General features: G+C 42.9%; 1 protein-coding gene across 3 annotated transcripts in view; it reads left to right on the forward strand.

The window, feature by feature from the left end:
- Positions 1–20,056, forward strand: part of LOC124773042 (patronin) — a 399,845-nt gene that overhangs the window by 120,262 nt on the left and 259,527 nt on the right. The window lies entirely within an intron of this gene.

Genomic DNA, 20,056 nt, shown 5'->3' on the forward strand with positions numbered 1-20,056 from the left:
AGAAAATTGGACGTTGAAAGTTGTGGACGATTATTGCTGTTTGGGCATCTAAATAATTGACGGTGGTAAAAGTAAACGGAATATAAAATGCAGACTGAAAACAATATATGAAAAAGACAGGAATGTAAACGTATAACATAAATTTAAATAACTGGTTTTTCTTACAGTAATTATTTGGAGCGTAGCCTTAATGAAACGTGGAAGATAAATAGCACAGACAAGGAGAAAATAGAAGACTCAAAAATCTTTTGCTAAAGGGAAGTGCTGACGATTAGATCGATTGCATAACTAATGAACAGATACTCAACTTGCTCGCGGAGAAAAGAAATATACGGAGAAATTGCTAAAGGAAGGAATATATTGTAGGACACATCCTGAAGCATCAAGAAATAGTTAATTAGGTAATGAAGGGAGAGTGGGGTGATGACAATTATAGAGGGAGACAAACCAATTATAGTAAGCAGGTTCAGATAGACGTGGGTTGCAGTACTTACACAAAGATTGAGACTTGCACAAAATAGACTAGCGTGGAAAGCTGCCTCAGATAAATAACCTGACGACGACGAAGACGAAATTTTGAAACTTTTCCGAAGATGTATTATTGCACACGGTCTCAAAATATATGGGATTATGATGTTTCGTATCTGAAGTACAAAAAAGTTAAAAACCCATGTGCTCGTCCATGTGTGGTGCGCAGTAAGTTCTGTATTAATATACCGTAAAGGCTTTAAGAGGACAAATTGCTTGCTGACACGGTCGAAATGTTACATTTTACTCTTTTTGACCGCATTTCGTTTTTTGTATTGAGAGACCTGAATTATAGTCCCAACATAAATTGAGGATATTGCTAATATTCGGAACATGCAATCCTACTTTTTTTTTTAAGCGAGCAGAAAACCAGTGAAGATCAAATACACACATCAGCAAACGAAGCTTGATAATGAAATTTAACATTTGTATTCCATGGTTGATAATGATATAAATCAGAATGTTATGGAGATGACTGAACTATTTTTTGCGAGGTCCGTGACGTTTAAGTAATGGACCCTTGCCACTGTTTTATAACTGGAAGTAGAGATGTGGGATATAGCTTTCTGATATTCATAGCCAGTTTGATCCCTTCCAGAAATAGTGGATTTTATTCTGTGGCTAATACAACATTCTTTCCTGCTAGTCGTAGCCATTATATTACTCAAGGGTGGTGTGTGGGCCTCTTCAGATTCATTTCAACAAATTATTCTTTTTTTCATTGGAAACAATGTAATTTTTTCATTGGAAACAATGTAATTTCTTATATTCATACCCATTGTTTGAAAGTTAAGCCGTTGTCTGATGACTTATTCTAGATCTCCTGTATGTTGAACAACGGAATATACTACTAATAACATCTAGGTTTACCTCATACCATATTTTGAATTGTTTTGCCCCAGAGCATTGTTTTTATTTGAACTGTCTCTGCAGACACACATGTAATATCATCCGTTAACATATGCCGTCTTTATGAAACTTGGTAAATTCTCATGAAATCAGTAGTATTCGTAAACTTTCCATTCACGTAGTGTGTTATGAACGTTGCGTTTTTCGAACTGAACACGTAGCGTCACGTGAACGACTGATTTCGCGTGTATTGTATTTGAAGTAATGTAGACAGCTCAGAAGGGATGAGGCTGTGTGATCCCTCGTACCCCGCGTCTGCGTATGATCCGAAAAATACTGGCTTATTATATGCAGCATATTTGCTACGTTATTCCGTTATTCACCGTTTATGATATGCTATTTTCTTTTGATAATTTTCAGTAGATGTTGACGCAGTATCAGTGGTCACGAATGATTTTTACAGCAATTACAGATAAATTAAGAAATTGACCGATATTAACCCGAACTACGACGAGGCCGTGGACGACCAGGAACAGGAAGGAGTACTGGTAGATGTGTGACCTCAGCGACCTGTTACCCAGCCGTCCGCATTCCCGACACACGCTGCCCGCCAAACATGGCCGTTGCGATCTTGACTTTCTATTTGAGTTTTTCTCCGCGCGCAACAGGAGCCGCGGACGTACTTTCTGTCCAGTCTGCTGGAAAAGCTGATACGAGGGTTGGAACTTAAATAGTGGCAACTATTTATTCACCACCGATACAATAGTTACATGTTTTCACCTGTTACTGTCCTTCAAAGTAGTCACCAGCGTTGTGTAGAATCCGTTGCCGGCGATGTGGAAGGCGTAGTACAGGGTTATTACAAATGATTGAAGCGATTTCACAGCTCTACAATAACTTTATTATTTGAGATATTTTCACAATGCTTTGCACACACATGCAAAAACTCAAAAAGTTTTTTTTAAGCATTCACAAATGTTCCATATGTGCCCGTTTAGTGATTCGGCAGACATCAAGGCGATAATCAAGTTTCTCCCACAGTCGGCGCAGCATGTCCCAATCAATGAGTTCGAAAGCATCGTTGATGCGAGCTCGCAGTTCTGGCACGTGTCTTGGTAGAGGAGGTTTAAACACTGAATCTTTCACATAACCCCACAGAAATAAATTGCATGGGGTTAAGTCGGGAGAGCGTGGAGGCCATGACATGAATTGTTGATCATGATCTCCACCACGACCGATCCATCGGTTTTCCAATCTCCTGTTTAAGAAATGCTTCTGCTTTAGCCTTTTCCGTAAGATTTCCAAACCTTCGGCTGTGGTACGTTTAGCTCCCTGCTTGCTTTATTCGTCGACTTCTGCGGCTACGCGTGAAACTTGCCTGCACGCGTTCAACCGTTTCTTCGCTAACAGCAGGCCGACCCGTTGATTTCCCCTTACAGAGGCATCCAGAAGCTTTAAACTACGCGTACCATCGCCGAATGGAGTTAGCAGTTGGTGGATCTTTGTTGAACTTCGTCCTGAAGTGTCGTTGCACTGTTACGACTGACTGATGTGAGTGCATTTCAAGCACGACATACGCTTTCTCGGCTCCTGTCGCCATTTTGTCTCACTGCGCTCTCGAGCGCACTGGCGGCAGAAACCTGAAGTGCGGCTTCAGCCGAACAAAACTTTGAGTTTTTCTACGTATCTGTAGTGTGTCGTGACCATATGTCAATGAATGGAGCTACAGTGAATTTATGAAATCGCTTCAATCATTTGTAATAGCCGTGTATACAGTTAGCAGAGCATGTTCTGTTGACGGTGCAAATGGAGCGGTCTAAAGTTGTGCGGATTCTCCTGTACGACTGTGATGGTGTTATCCTAACGCATTACGTTCCTCCAAGGCAGACCCTCAATGCACAGTATTACTGAAACTTCCTGGCAGATTAAAACTGTGTGCCCGACCGAGACTCGAACTCGGGACATTTACCTTTCGCGGGCAAGTGCTCTACCATCAGAGCTACGGAAGCACGACTCACGCCCGGTACTCACAGCTTTACTTCTGCCAGTATCTCGTCTCCTACCTTCCAAACTTTACAGAAGCTCTCCTGCGAACCAAGCAGAACTAACACTCCTGAAAGAAAGGATACTGCGGAGACATGGCTTAGCCACAGCCTGGGGGATGTTTCCAGAATGAGATTTTCACTCTGCAGCGGAGTGTGCGCTGATACGAAACTTCCTGGCAGATTAAAACTGTGTGCCAGACCGAGACTCGAACTCGGGACCTTTGCTTTTCGTGGGCTAGTGCAGAGTGAAAATCTCATTCTGGAAACTTCCCCCAGGCTGTGGCTAAGCCATGTCTTCGCAATATCCTTTCTTTCAGGAGGGCTAGTTCTGCATGTTTCGCAGGAGAGCTTCTGTAAAGTTTGGAAGGTAGGAGACGAGGTACTGGCAGAAGTAAAGCTGTGAGTACCGGGCGTGAGTCGTGCTTCGGTAGCTCAGTTGGTAGAGCACTAGCCCGCGAAAGGCAAAGGTACCGGGTTCGAGTCTCGGTCGGGCACACAGTTTGAATCTGCCAGGAAGTTTCATATCAGCGCACACTCCGCTGCAGAGTGAAAATATTCTGGGCACAGTATTACTGTTCGTTTTTGTAGCATCACATGCGACCAGCTTTGCGAGAGAAGCGCAACCCACCCATCATTTTGTACGACAATGCGCGGGCACATACAACGCAAGCTGTGGCTGCTCTGTTCGGTCGATGGGACTGGGAAGTACTGTACCATCCTCCATACTCCCCGGACTTAAGTCCTTGTGGCTGATTTGATTCCGAAGATGAAGGAGCCACTGCGTGGCATTCGCTTCAGAACTGCTCCAGAGAGTCGACAGGCAGTAGACCGCTCCATTCGCACCATCAACAGAACAGACTCTGCTAACGGTATACTACACCTTCCACATCACTGGCGATGGGTTCTACACAACGCTGATGACTACTTTGAAGGATAGTAACAGGTGCAAACATGTAACTCTTTTGTATCGGTTGTGAATAAATAGTTGCCTCTTTTTAAGTTCCAATCCTCGTATATAAAGTTTCTGAAGGTAATTGTGTCAGAAGTCGATGGCGTCTATCTTGTTGCCTTTATATAGGTTGCTTTAACGTTGTGTAAACGTGTGGTACGCATGTCAGCTTTCCACCTTCAGTAGCTTCACACGTGATAACCCACAGTTGACTGAACTAGCCTCCAAGTACACTCGATTCCAAGCAAAGAAGAGTTGGGGCAAGTGATGCAAAAAAGTTGTCAACAAAAAGACATCACTGCTGTCAAATGTGAAATGTGATCAACTTGGCGGTTGGTGTACCGTTTCCTTTGCGACAACTCAGTCGCCAATAACAGTGATAATGAAATGAATGAAGAACCTATCCACGTTGCAACCGTCTGCCATTACTGCCTGTCTGACAAGTAATAGGTGCTTCACATAACAATGTTCCGCATGAGCCCAACACTGTCAAAATACCCCACTGCAAGTTAATGCTACAGAGGAATGTAAGTGGACACGTAGAAAATGGGACGTGTGGTAGGGCACAGCAGTTTGCTTCTTAGCTCATCGCCAGTTTCCTCCAAGCTTCACGCGACACCCAAAAAAAAGACAGCTTATGATTAAATTCCAGTAATTTATCATATTTTAGTGTCAATGAAAGAAATCCTTCCAGTACTAACTAAACAGTTCTAGTGATCCTTTGTGGGAACACGAATTGACACAGTCAAGAAAATTATACAAAATGTTCCGACCTCTTTTTTTATTTCATTCTGAGGGTTATGTTTCAAGCTTTATCGGTTGCGTCCCTGGACGGGACCGATCACTGTGATCTCTTAGACAGGAAATTCTGGAAAAATGCTGACACTATAACATTTATTCCTAAGTTCTTATTACACTCTAAAACCTTACTAAGTGTCGTTTAAACCATGTAAAAATCAGTCGCCTATTTCTGGTTACAAGTAGTATTTCACATACAAGAAAGCAACTGATAATCTCGACAGCATAGAAAGGTCTGTGCCCTAATCACAACGCTTATATACCATCCACTGCTGAGAAGACTGCGCACGACAAATGCAGCAGCTAGTTGTGCGTGCTTTGTGGCGTAGTCTACAACAGCATAATAAAACTCATTTTCATGACTGCTATCACTTCAACTTTTTCCGAGATTCAAGTGAAGTAAACGTATTTAAACAGCCACATCTTTTCAACGTGCACTATGTGATCACAAGTATCCGGACATCTGGCCGAAAATAACTTACAAGTTTGGTAATGTTGGAATTCAATATGGTGTTGTCCCACCATTAGCCTTAATGACAGCTTACACTCTCGCAGGCATAGGTTCAATCAGGTGCTGGAAGATTTCTTGGGGAACGGCAGCCCATTCTTCACGGAGTGCTGTACTGAGAAGAGGTATCGATGTCGGTCGGTGAGGACTGGCACGAAGTCGACTTTCTGAAACATTCCAGAGGTGTTCTATAGGATTCAAGTCAGGAGTCTGCGCTGATCAGTCCATTACAAGGATGTTATTGTCGTGTAACCACTCCGCCACAGGCCGTGCGGTATGAACAGGTGCTCGATGGTGTTGAAAGATGCAATTGCCATCCCCAAAATGGTCTTCAACAGTGGGAAGCAAGAAGGTGCTGAAACGTCGATGTAGGCCTGCGCTGTGATAGTGCTACGCAAAACAAGTGGTGCAAGCCCTTCCATGAAAAATGCGACCACACCATAACACCACCGCCTCCGAATTTTGCTGTTGGCACTACACATGCTGGCAGATGACGTTCAGCGGGAATTAGCCATACCCACAACCTGGCATCGGATCGCCACATTGTGTAACGTGATTTGTCATCCCACACAACGTGTTTCCACTGTTCAATCGTCCAATGTTTACGCTCCTTACACCAAGAGAGCCGTCGTTTGCCGGCGTGATCTGTGGCTTATGAAATCCAAGTTTTCTCACTTACCGCCTAACTGTGAGTTTCGCGACGTTTAATGACTGCTGAAGTCGCTGATATGGAATACCTGGCAGTAGGTGGCAGCACAATGCACCTGATATGAAAAACGTATGCTTTTGGGGGAGGCCGGAGACTTTTGAACACATAGTGCAATTGTGTGCTGTGTGTGGTGTAACCTATAGCAGCATAGCAAAAATCATTTTCATGACTGCAATCATTTCAACTTTTTCCGAGATTCGAGTGAAGTAAATACATTTAAACAGCCACATTTTTTCAACATCATGAATGACCTGTTAATCAACGTTATGTCTGCCACCTACGCTCTGAGCCAACGATGACGTCTTTGGTGTGCTGCCAGTCAGCAATAATTCTTCAAGATGTTCTTACATGTCATTTTCGAACATCACCTTTTAATTTCATAGACATTGTGAACGACGGGTAACATCCCATGCAGAACATCGTGTTAAAACCGGTTTTTGGCCGTGCTGTTACTACACTGTGATCACACGTTGATTGTTGCCTAATATTCTGTCGGCACCATTCCATTAGGTAGTGAGATGATAGAAATCAGTGTATCGCCTTTCATTGATATCTTCTATGCTGTTTGCGTTGGAATTTAACAACAGTGTAGCTTCTTGATCATCCTGCAAGGTTAGTCTGAAACTGAATTACTCTTACCCCTGTAAGGAACTACAATTAATGTGACAACTCTAGTAGAATGTTGAGAGTGAATAGCGTGTTCTTGTTCTCATGTACCGTATGAGTCAAGCAAGAGACGAAATTAGAGCGTTGAAACAACGTTCTTATTGTTGGACGTTCATGAATCATATTTCGAAAGTCACGCTATTGCGCATTCCGGAAAGGAAAAGCGAAAGCTAAATGCTACTGTAACACGAATTTTAAAAAATTCGAAGTTATAATAAAGGGATGTACTCCTGACCTTTAAAGGCGTGCGCCACGAGCTCTTCAAGCCGCCGCAGCAGGAACTAGTAGTGTTTCTCCAGCCACTATAATCTAGCAAGCTGATCGATTGCATTCCTTAATAGAATTTGCAGGCGTCGCAGACGTTTAACCTCATTTTGCTTCTCCATTGCTAAGCAGGGACATAATTCTGACAAGGGCTTGTTACTGTATTTAAGGGACGACATCTGCAATTCTGAATAAAGATACAGATACATATTGCGCCGAGCTGGAGTGCAGTCCTCTGTTCTTGTTTCGATAAGTATGAACTCCTATGGGCCTGGGGAAACCCTGAGCACAAAATAAAAAGTAAGCGAAAGATGAGAAAGTACGGTGAGAATGTAGCCCAAACACAGTGCAAGTGACGAGAAAAATATTAGTTCGGCGAATTTATTCATCGTTATGATGATTAATGAAAATCCTACATAAATTAGAGGAAATTGTGTTTTAATCACCTGTTTTTTTAATGTAATTGACAATTCTCAAAAGACGCAAGGTTGCTTTCAGGCAGCAGGCTATGATGAAGTGGTGCAGAAGATGCAATTAGCGTCAAATGTTGTTCACCGGGATGACATGCGCCACTTCTGAATCCATCCGAGCAGCCGCGCATTGGGAGGACGCTACCGGGATTCGGGGAGGTGCGTCGGTCCCGGATCGGACCCATCCGGTGGATTAACAACGCGAGCCGGTGTGCCAGCCAGCCTGGATGTTGTTTTTAGACGGTTTCTCCATACCCGACTAGGTGAATATCGGACTGGTACCCACAGTCCGACCGAGCGAGGTGGCGCAGTGGTTAGACACTGGACTCGCATTCGGGAGGACGACGGTTCAATCCCGCGTCCGGCCATCCTGATTTAGGTTTTCCGTGATTTCCCTAAATCGCTCCAGGCAAATGCCGGGATGGTCCTTTTCAAAGGGCACGGCCGACTTCCTTCCCCGCCTTCCCTAATCCGATGAGACCGATGACCTCGCTGTCTGGTCTCCTTCCCCAAAACAACCAACCCACATTCCGCCTCAGCTGATTCACAAACATATACGCACTCTCACAGTTCACATGGACAGCACTAGATGTAGATGATGATGTTGATGATGATGTGGTCTTCAGTCCAAAGACTGGTTGATGCAGCTCTCTATGCTACTCTGTCCCGTGCAAGCCTGTTCATCTCCGAGTAACTACCCCAACGTGCATCCTTCTGAATCTGCTTCTGCATTCATCTCTTGGTCTCCGCCCCCCCCCCCCCCCCAAATTGCTTCTCTCCAATACTAAATTGGTGATACTTCGATCCCTTAAAATGTGTCCTACCAACCGATCCCTTCTCCTAGTGAGGTTGTGCCACAAATTTCTTGTCTCTCCAATTCTGTTCAGCACGACCTCATTAGTTACGTGATATACCCATCTAATCTTCAGAATTCTTCTGTAGCACTACATTTCGAAAGCTCCTATTCTCTTGTTGCCTAAGCTGTTTATCGTCCATGTTTCAACTGGTTCAACTGGCTCTGAGCACTATGGGACTTAACAGCTACGGTCATCAGTCCCCTAGAACTACTTAAACCTAACTAACCTAAGGACAGCACACAACACCCAGTCATCACGAGGCAGAGAAAATCCCTGACCCCGCCGGGAATCGAACCCGGGAACCCGGGCGCGGGAAGCGAGAACGCTACCGCACGACCACGAGCTGCGGACCGTCCATGTTTCATTTCGACACTTGGCTACACGCCATACAAATACTTTCCGAAACGACTTCCTGACACTTAAATCTATACTCAATGTTAACAAATTTTCTTCAGAAACGCTTTCCTAGCCATGGCCAGTCTACATTTTATATCCTCTCTACTTCGACCATAATCAATTATTTTGCTCCCCAAATAGCAAAACTCCTTTACTGCTTTAAGTGCCTCATTTCCTAATCCAATTCCCTCAGCATCACTTGATTTAATTCGACTACATTCCATTGTCCTCGTTTTGCTTTTGTTGATCATCTTATATCCTCCTTTCAAGACACTGCCCACTCCGTTCAGCTGCTCTTCCAGGTCATTTGCTGTCTCTGACAAAATTACAATGTCATCGGCGAACCTCAAAGTTTTTATTTCTTCTCCATTGATTTTAATTCCTACTCCAAATTTTTCTTTTGTTTGCTTTACTGCTTGCTCAGTATACATATTGAATAACATCGGGGATAGGCTACAGCAGATGGGTACACAAATTCAATCCTGAGGGCGTAGAGGTGGCGACAGGAAGGGCATCCGGCCGCCACCTCTGCAATTAACATTGCCAAATTGGGATAGTCATATGCCGACCGCGTGGAAACACGTGTTGATGCCAAATAGAAAAGAAGGAAAGACAGGCGCTACCTATGTTATTGCCTTGTTTCTGGTTCAGGCTGTACTGGAAACTGAAGTCAGAGACAACATGTTTACAGATTCTGTGTTTATGATAAGTGTGCGACGAGGACTGCATGCGATTGTCGTTACCGCGTCTTTGTCGGCAATATAATTACTCCGTGTTGGCCGGCCACGGAAGTGAATTTGTATTTTGGTTAACCAAAGAAATTAAAAAGTTTCAAACAGTGTTGCGCACGAACAGTCAAGGACTGAAGCCAGCGCTAGAGTGTCATATAAATGCTCAACTTCAACCAAATACTCCGCAAATCATGCTACACAGTGCCAGCCAGGCAAGGTACATCTTACCAGTATCATAGATTTCCTAACCTATTCCAGTCGCCTATACACGCACCCTAACGTGTCTCAAATTTTTCTTGTGACCTGCAAACGAAATTTACGTTGTGACTGCTTAGTGGTCGCTCAGTGCTTTTCGAATACAAAGTCTTGAAATATACCGGACAGGGTTTCGCGAGGGCTACGTCGTGGTTCTTCCAAGGATTCCCATTTAAGTTCACCGAGCATTTGTTACACTTTCGTATGGACTAAACGATAAGTTACTATCCTAGCAGCGCGTCTCTAAGTTTGTTAGAAGTCAGTTGGTCACGCCTACGTGATTGGACTCCAAGCACTGGAACAATATTGTAGAATTGGTCACACTAGCGTCTTTGGGCGATTTCCTTCACATATGCACAGCAATTTGTAAAAACCCTTGCAACAAATATGTCTTCCATACTACTTTATGTGCTCGTCCCATTGCTTTTTAATGTTGCACCTATATGCTAATATATCACATGCTGAAACTGGTCACTGCTAATCTCTTAATTAGATATTATCAGATTCTTTATCTTTGTTACAGCCATTACCTCACATTTATCCACGTATAATCAGAGTTGCCATTCATTGCAAGGATTGGAAATTATGGTAAAGTCTATCAATATTGCCTTGCGATCTTTCAAGGAGGATATTTTGCTATAGATTAGACAGATGCACTGATAGTGCTGCTGATCCTATTTGAAAAATCTTTTCTGTATACTGAAAACATTAGACGTCCTATTACGCTTCTTTGGGATACACACGAAATTGCTTTCAATTTTTAACATTCACCGTCCAGTATAATGTACTAGATTCTGGTAGTGAACTATCCCTCAAGTCCATCACATGATTGCGAAGATACTCCGCATGGTCGTATCTTGCTTAGCAGTTGAAGTTACTGTGTTGAACGCCTTTCGGAAAGCAAGGAAAAAGAAAACCGCATGTTCTCCTGCATCTAGTAAGCACGCAGTGTTACATGAGTGTTTTTTTATCCGCTTTGATTGTGTGAGAGCAGCATGTTTTTCCAGCACCGTCATGATTTTTTTTAGCTTAGAATGTGGTTTAGGGACCCGCAGCAGGAGGAATTTGGCGACATAAGTGCAAAAGTATAATTCTATGTGTCATATGACTCAAAAACAGGAGTGATTCGCACTCCCTTCCAATCACAAGTGACAGGTCGGAACTTCTGTTGCCCTGTCGAATATCTGCGCAAACGAGTCTCGATATGGACTAGGAAAGGAGCTAATTCCGCGGAGTATTCGTTGTAAAAATTAACTAAAGTCTATTAAGGCGTGGTACAATGTTAGCTTATTTTTCAGTACCGGGGAAGCTAATATCTTTATCTCCCATTCGTGAGTCAATGTGGCGAGGGACCGATGACCTCAGTAGTTTGGTCCCATAGAACTCAACCACAAATTTCCAAAAATTTTCAGTTTGGTGCTCTAACATAACTAAAAATAGTATCCTCTTGCATAAAAAGGGTCTCAGATGCAAAATTTAAAACTTCTGGTTCCGGAAACCTCTCTTCAGTTTGGACACCAGACAGATTCAAGAGAGATTGTGTGCAAGGTTTGAATCCGTTCTTTGACTTTATGTATGGCCACAGCTTCCTGGGATTTCTCTGATAAATATTTCGTGGGAATCAGACTGCGAAAATTATTGCAGGCTTCAACGCAAGAGTCGTCGAGAGAGGCGTCTGTCATCATCGCGGCAAGGTCGCGCAAACATGTCCGAACACCCGCGGGCCGGCCGGCCGCGCACATCTGTGACTCCTGCAGTGTTGGAACGTGCGGACACTCTCATTCTACGTGACCGACCTATCACACATACCTCACCGCTCAACTGGACGTTTGTTGGTAGTGCTGACTCATTCGTCCACCAGCTGGGGAACTCAAAGGTGTGTGTTCGCCGAGTTCCTCGTCGCCTAAAAGAAGATCATAAAGAGCAATGAAGGGCCATCTGTGCGTAATTGCTTGCGCGGTACGAGATCGATCGTGAGAATTTTTTGTCGAATACCGTCGCAGGCCCCAAAACGTGGGTTCATCACTTCGAACCAGAAACAAAATTGCAATCTTTGAAGTGGCGCCGTATCACATCAAAGCCGGACCCTCAGTTGGTAAAGTCTTCTGGGACTCTGAAGAGGTTATTCTGTTCGATGTCCTCCCTCATAGTGCAACGATCAGGTGTGTAGTGTATTGTGCTACCTTCAGCAAATTGAAGAAACGACTTCAGCATGTTAGTCGCTTCAAAAATGCAAACGAACTTCTCCATGACAACGCAAGGCCTCACATAAGCCTGCTCACGCGACAGAAGCTCACAAAATGTCGTTGGCTCTTCTTCCTCGTCCGCGTCTTGCGTCTTCCGACTGCACAGTGACTCCGCGGGAAGCAGTATGTGGATGATTGGGAGATTATTGATGGCTCCGACGTCGACCAGTAGGTTGGTACCCTGCGAGCATACGGGTCTCCTAGTAATATGGCGTAAGGCCGTCGCAGTGAACAGGTGTTACGTTGAAGAGCAGGGTCTTGTAGTCAGAAGAGTGGGGGAATAATGTGGTGTATTGGAACCCTGAATGAAACAAACCTGCCTTCAGTAAAAAATGTGTTGCATTACTTATTGAACGCCCCTCGTGGATTGTCAATAATCACGCATATGGCAAAACAGCGCGACCTGGCTGGTGCTGAGGCACTAACGGGGCTGCAACCCGGCGAGATGCGTTGCTGCGGAATGCGCGCGCCGCCCACCAGCGGTAGCCAAGGCCGCGCTGCGTCGCCTGCTCCTTGCTGCCGCGTAGCCTCTCAGCTGGCAGCCACGCCTTTGCCCCGTCGAGTGTGGGCAGCGAACGTCAAAGCTGGACCCAGCCCCGTGCCGGCTTTTGGCTACCACTCAGCACCGCTCTCACTGCTTCGTCCACACTCTAGGGATGGGGAAAACCGACCGGTTAAAACCGATACCGGTATTTTAGTTCTGAATAATGTATATTTTTCGGTATTTGTTTGTCTCGGTTATAACAAGTGTTTTTTTTTATTTTCTGATTATAAACGAGTATAAAAATCGAAATAAACTAGTCATAGTAGCAGTGCTAAAATTTTTAGTTTTTAAATAATCCTTTTCTTTAAAAAAGAGTAATTTTTATTCGTAAAATTTGCATTGATTTGAAATATTGCGTTATTGTAGCGATCAGTGCTATTTTAATAGCAATGCCGAGACGAACGGTATAAGAATCAGTACCTCTTTGCTGAGATGATGATGTACATTCTGCCGTGTGTCGTAGCTTAAGGCAACCGTTTACGTGCAGTGTGCAAGACTTGCCCCTGCCGATCTATACGGTGCTTTCCCGCTGTCGTCACAGCATATCCGTTGTATTTCAGAATGGCACTAACCCTGGTCTGAGAATATTTTTAAGAAGTGGCATAACGATGAAGTCATCATCAGTTATCTGCTATATTAGCAGGTCCTTTGCCTCTCCTTTTTCTGCGATCCACTGCTTCCTTCTTAAGGCTGCTGTTATGTTGTACCGTCTATCATGTCATCCAGTATCTGGAATCTCTTCCTTCCTCGCTTCCTTTTCCCTTCTACATAACCTTCTAAAACTGTTTTTATCAGTCCGTCATTCTTTTTTAATATATGCTCAATCCAATTTCTTTTTCTTCGAAGAAGTACAATGCTTAATTTACTTTTAAAGATTAAAAATTTGTCTGTTTTTCTGAAATAATAAAAAGAGAAAATAAATTATCCTAAAAGTAATAAATTGAAACCGTAACAATTCATTCATAGTATACAACAAAAATAGAAAGGAGCTGGTGTGCTGCCTGTGTCTATATAATATGTCACCAAAAATAAAGTTCAACCTCAGTTTTCACCCTTGAGCACTTATTCTTCGTAATGCCCAAGTAGTGGTTTCATCCCAGATTACAACATGATTTTTGATCAGAGTTTCAAAAAAAATCTATCTATAGGAGAATACTGGTGATTTTTTATGGTATTCAGACACTTATTACTTTTCGAGAAAAGCACCGAACAGTGGACGGACTACATTTTCTTTTATTTGTCTCTTTAATATTTTGATTGTATATATCTTGAAACTGAGTGACTCAATTTTTTCAATCTTTGTTCGATTTTTACGTTTTTTGCAGGAAATAATACGAGTAAAAACCAAAAATTCGTTATTTCAGCAACTGGTAATTTTGAGTGGTTTCAACAGTCAGGTAAAGCTGGCTTGGGAAAAACCGATATAACAGGCAACCGACTGTTTCATCGATAGTCGCCATCCCTACCGCTGACGCTGACTGCAGAGCGACATCACTTCTTTGTTTTGACATGAGGATAAAATCAGAGAGATTAGAGCCCACACAGAGGCATACCGACAATCTTTCTTTCCACGAACAATACGAGACTGGAATAGAAGGGAGAACCGATAGAGGTACTCAAAGTACCCTCCGCCACACACTGTCAGGTGGCTTTCGGAGTATGGATGTAGATGACTGTTGCGGCTTGCTGGAGCTACTAATAAGAGCGAATTACTCAACAAAGCAAAGCAAAGCAAAGCGAGCTCCCGCTGCTAGGGAAATTCACATGGTCGCTGTGCATACCTGGGAAATGATAGCTGAGAATGCTTATTGTAAGCAATTAAATTTATTGGCAGTGAGAAGGGTACGATAGTGACAGTGGTAACGGTGAAGTTCAGTGAATGTGCATGCTAATGTTAGGAAAGGAAAGCACCCCTGTTCTGACCACAGATGGTACAACCCCGTGTCAGCCTCATCCAATGGCGCCATCTGGCGCTGCTAATTTTCAAGCCGCTCCTCGGTTGACATCACGATGGGTGGACTCTGTTCCAGTCCGCCCACCGAGGGAAAATCCCTGGCAATACCGAGAATCGAACCTGAGCCATCCGATTGTCAGTCGGCGACGCTTACCACCCAATTACGGACGCAGACTTGAAACAGTTAACTCTACCGGTACTGTACAGAGGATAGGTGGTGGAACACGATATAGAAAATGGAGAGTTGAAAGTACTTCCCACAACGAAATGTGCTGTAACATTTAAATTTCAACAACTTTTCCAGTATGTATATTTGTGCGGTATGCGATGCCCTGTCGCACCGTATGTCCAGTTAGTTTTGCAATGTCACAATTGCCTTAGATATTTTCATTTAAGTTTGCAGTGTTGTAGTAGTGCCCACTGTGCCAAATGCACGGGAGCCCATGTGACCTCACAGTGCTCACATGCCGGAGAGCTCAGGTGATTGCATTGCAACGGAAACCACCTCGCTACTGATCGCTGTTGCCCAATTTATCAGCAGCACATGGAAGCAAAGCGCAGCGAAGCCTATGGCCCTTCTTATGCAGCTGGTGTTTCTACAACACGATAGCTCTCTCCTAGTGACTGGCCTAAAATATGCGAGGAACCAAAAGGTTTGAACACGACGGACAAAAGGCTACAATAGGGACCTAAGCATGCAGTTATGTCGGTTCCAGCTCCCAGGTCGTACAAAAATAAACCATTTACTCGCAGTCCATACAAGCAGGCTTATTCTGATACTGATACGAATTTCGGGTTCCACAGAACTCAATACAAAACAATCCATATCCTCCCATTCCTCGGGCAACATCTTATGGTGGTTGAGAAACTACTATTAACAGCCTTTGTGCTTTAATAATGCAAATCTTTCTTTCTCTTAAAAATGAAACAGACATGGTAACGACACAGGCTCTTTCTTATGCATAATGCTGCTGAAGACTTCTGCAAATCTGACAAAGGATTTTAAAATACTCCAGTGGACTGCACGGTCAGCAATCTCGAACAGAGAAAGTCTTTATTGGGAGCTTAGCAGCAACCACGTACCGGTAGCTTGAATTTGTGAAACTTGGTTTCAGCCAACCCAACGAATACAATTCAAAGGATACGCTGTTCTCAGAAACGACAGAGATGATGGAAGATGAGGAGGAGTAGCCATTTTGATTAGAGACACAGTTAAGTTTAAAAAATTGGACATCACTTTTAGGACAACAGAATGCCAGGTAGTTGCTGCTGTAATTTACACTCCTAACGGCGCATTCACCATCGTTACCTTTTACAAACCACCTAAGTGTAAAATACAAGATCTTTCACTGGATCAGATTGTAGCCCAGCTTCAAACGCCATTTCTCCTTTTTGCAGACTTCAACGCACACCACACACTATGGGATTGAGAAATAGATAACGCAGATGGCAGAGAGTTAGTTACACTTTTTGAAAAGTTCAATTTGATTCTTCTAAATGATGGTTCACCTACTGTGATACATAACCCAAACAGACGACCGTCGGCCGTCGATTTGACATTGTGCTCTGTTGACTTCAACTCTGTAACGGAGTGGTCGGTCAAACGAGACCCCCTTGGCTCAGGCAATTTTCCTCTGGAAATCACAATAGACTTACCTATAAACACAGTAGAAATTATCTACTCAAACAGCAGGTGGAAAATAAAGGTTGTTGACTGGCCAAAGTATACTGCAACGGTCCAGGTGAAGTTTGAATCTTTTAACAATTTGCTAGCTCCGAAAGAGGCCTACTAAAAGCTAATTTCAAAGGCGATGGTCATACTGGATCAAACATTACGTAGCTGCGGGTTACAGATTTCGGCAGAAAAATCGGTACTTGTTCCTTTCAGGAACCAAACTATGCCAGACTGCTTGAATAGTGTAAGACTTTATGTTCATAAAATACCACTAAAAGCCCAGGCGAGGGTTCTTGGTGTTCTCTTCGATTCTAGAATGAGTTGGATACCTCATATTCAAACCTTCGTCAGTATGTGTGAAAAAGCATTGAACCTTTTCAGATCAGTGACAAGAGTATGGTGGGGGGCTCACCCCAACACTCTGCTCACTCCCCACCGCACGTTGATACATTCCCGCATAGACTGCGGATGCACCGTCTATCGCACTGCTGCTAAGTACTTAGCACTATTGGATAACACAGAAGCTTACGCATCTGTCTCGGAGCTGTGCATTCTTCTCCCACCAACGCCCTTCTCCTGGAAGCATCAGAAATGCCTCCACATATTCGCAGAACAGCGATGTGTGATAGTTATATCTTATAGCGGATGGCAGGTACTAAACACCCACTGATAAGCTCAGGAAACAGTCGTTTTATATCTACATGCGGTACGAAGACTGGAAATATCTCCAAAAGAAAGTATATCGAAGTGAGGTTCTTCCAATGTTCCTATATGACTATCACAGCTCTTATCACGATACTCCTGTAACATACGTTGACTATTCCAGCAAAGGAAAAGGATATGGGCAGTTTTCACCTACATCGCTCCTGACAGTAAAGTGGACAGGATATCTTAAACTATATACAGGTGGCTCAAAAATGGGGTGGAAAATCATACCGGATGTGCTTTCTTCTGTCCAGAATCTGCAGAAGATAGGAAGTTTCAACTACCGGGTGATGCTTCCATATTTCTCGCTGAAACTGTCGCTATTATAGAGGCAATCAAATATGCAAGATCTCTCAGAATACCCAAGGCAGTAAGAATCACCCGCTCAAAGCGTACTGAAATCCATTAGTTACAGGAACTGGGACAAAAGAACTAGTAAATACACTCTCGACATACTGGACCATTATCACAAAGCTAAGAAGACTGGCCAAATTATAGAATTTGTAGGGTTCAAATCACATTCCGGCAATCTATACAATGACAAAGTAGATCAACTAGCGAGAGATGCGATTAACAGTGGAAGACCTATGGACATTAAACTCCCATACACAGAATACCTCCTAAAAGTAAAACGACAAGCGATTCTCTCATGGCAGGAAGAATGGAATGAAAGCCAACAAACAAGAGGTGAAAGCTATGCACGTATACAGACATTCATACTAAGACGGACATGGTTTGCGAACTTCAAATATTCAAGGAAAATTATTACGTCCATTGTGAGAATGCGTCTCAATCATGGGTCTTTCCCTGCCACCTATCATAGAATCGGCGTATCGGAGACATCCTACTGTCAATGTGAAGAGGAACAAATGGTGATGTAAATCATATCGTATTTCAGTGTAGACGCTCTGAGAAAGGCAGTCAACTTTTTAAAGGAGCTCTTAAGACTTGGTCACTGCCAGCCGCTTTGTACTATCCCAATTCTCGGAGACACAACCCGGAGTACATACGATGCCATATCCCAGTTTCTAGCGGAAGAAGACATAAAAATCTAAAATGATTTGAACTTAACTAAAGAACTTAATTAACAAATAAATTTTTAGCAGTCAACTGTGTTTTGTAATCTGATTACAATAATTTTGATCTGAAAACCTATGAATGTATGCCCTAAACAGTATGTATGACGTAGAAAAAAGTTACCTTGTTATGAATGTCAGTACAGTTATTTGTGATGCCTAAAACGTTTGTATGCTAGAAGCCAATAAAAAGGAAAAACACTTGTATAATAATCTTTGCTTCTCTGGATGTTCGGGAAAACTACTGCAAATACACGTGTAGGACATGTTGAATTAGATTCACCAGACCAATAACTAAATGAATGGAAATCGTGCTCTACTTTAACCTTGTACGGTTTTGCGATGGCCCCATATTACCGAAGTTGCTAAATTTCAGGCAAAATCTTTTATTAGCCGTAAATCCGTAACTAAACGTTTGCGGACCTATGCTTATATGAACTTTTTTCTTTAGTTATACTTGTAGAATAACATATTAAAATATTTGCATATCTTCGTGAATCACCCTGTATATTGGCCATTTTCGAGGTGGCTGCTTTATCCGATATCTAGTTTCGCGTGCTACTGCACTGTTAAAAAGGCTGAGGAATTTCTCGAAGGCATAGTCCAGTATTGTTGGGCATAATAATATCTGGTACAAAATAGCAGTGCTGTTTTATTACGGCTGTTTTCATACTACATCGAACACAGTAGTAATATAGCTACTTCGTCAAACCACGCGAAAGAATAATCATTGTGTGAGCGCCTCCACCTGTGCCTCGCTCGCGCTACCTACCATTGCTGATGCTCCAAATATGTCGTCAGCCCTCCGTAGATGTCTTTAATGCGAACAATGCAAGTAGCCGGCTCGCCTCGCCACGCCTAATTTGGTCGTTATAGTCGCTGGCCTTAGGATGCCGTTCATTTCATTACGCATCCGAATTGCGGAACTGTTCCCCAGGCCTTTTTTCTCCGTAGTACTTCCTAGCACCAGATCCGTATTACACTGACGTAGCCGGTTCTGCTAGTCAGTGTATTAATAATTTTTTCTGAAGAAGCTTCCGTCTTCAAGGATTTAGAACACGTGGTCAAACAAGAATATACCATTAATGTTTACAAAATGAGACCACTTCATGAGTTTAATGACAAATAATTTGCTAGGGACCATTTATTAATGTCCATAAAAATTCCAATAACTGACATTTTCAAAGTTATACTTGATTTTCTATTTATTTCGGTGTTTGTACAATTCACAAACAAAAAGCTTGGCTCGAGTTCGATGTCGAGTCTCGGTCCGGCACACAGTTTTAATCTGCCGGGAAGTTTCATATCAGCACACACTCCGCTGTAGAGTGAAAATCTCATTCTAGAGAAAGCTTGGCATTTGTTAATATACTAACGAAAAATCATTAACATACACAAAGAAAAGTAATGATCATAAAGTGGGACTTTATGGGACACCACATGTAATTATTTCCCAGTTGGGTGATGAATAATAGTGTAATATTGGACTCTCTTGTACTGATACTCTGTTTCCTGTCAGACCCAGCAAAAGGATATTGCGATTTACACTGTCATATACCTTTTGGCAGATTGTGGAATACACCAGTAGTGTATAATTTGTCCAACGAATAAAGTACATGTGCACTGTACGTGTAAATAGCTTTCTCAGTATCGCAGTACTTCATCAATCCAAACTGTGACATTGGCAATATATTTATTTGTAGTCTGATGGTTAAAAATACGCATATATATTACCGTTTATAAAAGTTTTGAGAATGCTGTAAAAAATTAAAGTTTTATGATACTACTTTCACTTGTTCCTTATAACTTTTCCTGGTGTAGTGAGGGTTAT

Source organism: Schistocerca piceifrons, chromosome 2, assembly GCF_021461385.2.
Source record: "Schistocerca piceifrons isolate TAMUIC-IGC-003096 chromosome 2, iqSchPice1.1, whole genome shotgun sequence".
Taxonomy (NCBI): domain Eukaryota; kingdom Metazoa; phylum Arthropoda; class Insecta; order Orthoptera; family Acrididae; genus Schistocerca; species Schistocerca piceifrons.